Below are 3,733 nucleotides of genomic sequence, written 5' to 3' on the forward strand. Positions count from 1 at the left end.
AGACATTCAGGACTCAATATTCCGCGACCACCATGACGGCGTGAGATGTATAGTCGCGGAGCGGAAGGTTTAAGATGCATGCTTTTGTTCATGTGCATAACCTTTCTTGTCCCGATATCAAGGGATCTGAGCTCGTTCTTCGTCCATGAAACTACTCCAAATGAATAGAGTAATAGAGGGATCGGCAAGCATGTTCGTTGCAGATACTTTGCTTCGCGCTGACAGTTTGGAAAACCAAATCTGTCGGATGAGACGTTTGTATCTGCTTCGGTGGGTATCCTTTATAGATATCATATCCGGAATGCGGCTCTGTGGCACGCCCAGGTATGTATAAGTCTCTCCAGCGCAAAGGTGTCGTATAACGCTTCTATCAACGAGCTCAGGATCTTTAGGGATGCCATTAAGTTTTCCTCGCTTTAAATAAACCTTGGCGCATTTGTCTAACCCAAATTCTATTCCAATTTCCTTAGTATATCGTTCGACAATCCCTAGAGCTAGATGTAGTTGCTCTTTGTCTTTAGCATAGATCTTAAAATCGTCCATGTAAAATACATGAGTAACCTTGTACTTTCGATCTGCAGGTTTGCCGCACAAATACCCGTTGGAACGGCGAAGTGCTAGAGATAGTAACAATAATGTAAGGCAAAAGAGGAGTGGGCTCATGGTGCTGCCCTGAAAGACACCTCTCTGAAAGGTGAACTTGTTAGTTGTCACACGATTTTTTCCAGATGAGATAGTAAATCTGGTTTTCCAAAGCGGCATCAATCTCTCTATGTACCTAACTATTTGCGGATGGACCTTTACGATTTCCAAAAGACAGATGATAAGTCTATGAGAGGTCGAATCGAAAGCTTTCCAATAATCAATCCAGGCCATCGATAGGTCACGCTGGTAGAATGCTGCATCTTTGCAGACACATCTATCGATGAGCAGGTTTTCCCCACATCCGGCTACACCTTTCTTTGAGCCTCGTTGTTCATACATTTCTTGCCCCACATGTTCAATTGCCCGAACAATCCTATCATTTGGGATAGCTGTGAATATTTTATAAAGTGTGTTCAGACAAGTTATTGGCCTGTAATTCTTCGGGTCAGATAAGTTGTCTATTTTCGGCAGGAGTATTGTGCGCCCTTTTACCAACCACTCCGGAGTCGGCTCTTCCGACTTGAAGTATGAGGAGAAAATACGGGCCAAATGCTGATGGGTTGAAGAAAACTTCCACCAGAAGATTTTGATACAATCTGGTCGCGGTGCGGAATAGTTCTGCATCCCTCTTAATACTTTTTTCACCTCCTCGGTAGTGATGAGTGAGCATTCTTTATCAGGTGTTATGAGGGCAACACATAACCCCTTGAAGCTATTTATATTTTCTTAGTCTTCGTCCAGTCTATGCTGAACTTCGTAGACCTCTCTCCAAAGTACTTCGACCTCCTCTGGTTGGGATGGGTGTTCGACAGTAACTGGAGGGTCTTGGAAGAGTCGAAATAGGTCAGAGAAAAACGGTTGATTTTCGCTGACCCACCTCTCCCTCCGCTCTAGACTTCTCTTAGCGTCAGATAGTATCCGTATTCTCTCAACAATATGCTGCCTGATGGGCAGCAGCTTTGACTTGTTAAGTGTCTGATAACGGGTCCGGAGTTCGCGCGCGAACTTTCGAACCTTGGCGGTAAAATTCCAGGCAGATGTGATGTAGTCAATCAGACACTGAATGCGGGACGCATACTGTCTTGCCCAGCCTATCTTTATGGCAAGTTGACGCATTTTTCTTTTGGTCTGATGATCAACTGTTGGTTTTGTTTTACGGTTCACATCGGCCAAAGCTCTCGCTGCATTATACATACAATAATTGATAGCCCAGAGGTCGAATTCTCCGGAAAAATGTCCACGTAGCTCGTCATCCATTACAGCCACATTTTTAGGCTTGATAGAAACCTTGGGGTTGATGTTTCTCCGGGTCCGAAAGCATCGCTCTTCTCCTATTGGATGCCTGCCCGCGGTTGGTCTTAGTGTCGCCTCTCTTTCTCTGTTGTCGGCTTGTTCTAGCCGTGGTAGAGTAGACGTTCCGCTTGCATAGCCCCTTTTTCGGAGTAGTTCAGCATGGTTTCGCAGACGTTGCTAGGAAAAGTGCGATAGCTCCAGGCGTTTCTCGCACCACAGAGCATGCAGTCGTGCCATGTAACCCCGTTCAGGGGCCACACTCGCATCGTAGCACTTTAGCAAGTCGTGATTCAGTGATTCAGTCGTTTTTTCAATACAGGGTATCGTTTTTTATGAAAGGTTTAATTTTAGAAAAGCGATTTATATGACATTGGAGAGTAAATAAAGGGCACAAAAATCCCAACAGTTGATGTATACAATTTTTGGCATAAGTCTACAGATTTGTGTCCGGATACAAATACGGGTATTGTTTTAGTGACGATTAGGGGCGAACAATAATTTTCCCGCTCAGTTATGATTTATAAATACCGTGTTAATATTTCATACGTATTTTCCATCTTGATAGTTTATTTTTTTATAATACGTTTTTTCAGCACATGGGGCTGCTTTCAAAATAAGGGTTGATTTTACAAAAGTGTTTCATATCACATCGGATAGAAAAAAATAGCAAAAAAATCTAGCCTAGTCATTTTTTTAACACTTTTTTTCAATACAGAGGGTAGTTTTTTAAAATAACGGTTTATTTTACAAAAACGATTTATAGCACATTGTAAAGAAAAAAATAGCAAAAAAATCCAACCTTGCCATTTTTTTAAATTTAATGCTTTTGAATGATTTTTGTAGAGAATGCCGCTGAGTTGTCGGCAAGCTGGCAGCGCCCTGTTTTTTCCAAAACTAATGGAGCAAAAAAGTATTTTTTTTGTAAAAAATAGCAAAAAGAAATGCATTATATTACATTTTGTTTTTCGTTTGTGGCGCCACTGAGTTGTCCGACCTCTCTTTCCCCACTGTGCGATACTGGGTGAGCTGCGCGGTGGCAGGACACGGTCCCACTAAAATGACATCAGCTTTGATCTAGAAGAGATCCTGATATTCCTGAAGTGTACTGACCCGTTCATTTCGTTTAGAAAAAATAAGAATTTATATGTCCTTATTATATTTAAGCATTCCAAAAAAACATCTGCGATGCAAAAAATATGCAAAGTACAACTACATGGTTTAGTGCAACGAAAGTTGATAAATTAATTGCAAAAAATATATTTGTAACCAAAAATATGAAGAAAACTCTATGTAAACTTTAAATAAAATGTTTAATTTCATTTCAGATATTTAAAAACTTGGCGGGATTTTACATCAATTTTCCATACCCAATTTGTTTTGAAAAATGTATGTAGTTGTACTTTTCAGATTTCGTTTTATTGTGGATGTTTTTGGCAAGGTTTAAACGTTTTTTGTATTTCTAGAGCTAAGTAATGTCAATTTATTCAAAGTTAATTATATGACTGATTTACTTATTTTGATTAATTTATTTACTTTTTAAGTTAGTGTATAGTACCATTATACAGTCTGTCAAGTTAAAGCGTGGGTGGCTTTACTCGCAGTCGGTAAGGTGTATCGACATGATTTTGGTGTCAAAATATTAAGAAGAGCTCCCTCTTTCACGTTACAAAAAATGAGTTCCGTATACGCTTCACGTTTCGAGGCTGTGTTCCTTTGTTCCCACCCAAAAGGTCCCAAATTGTCTCACAATCAAGCTGCAAAGTACATGGGAAAATCATCGTCGTTCGTCAGCAAG

This window comes from Belonocnema kinseyi, chromosome 4 (assembly GCF_010883055.1).
Source record: "Belonocnema kinseyi isolate 2016_QV_RU_SX_M_011 chromosome 4, B_treatae_v1, whole genome shotgun sequence".
Lineage (NCBI taxonomy): Eukaryota > Metazoa > Arthropoda > Insecta > Hymenoptera > Cynipidae > Belonocnema > Belonocnema kinseyi.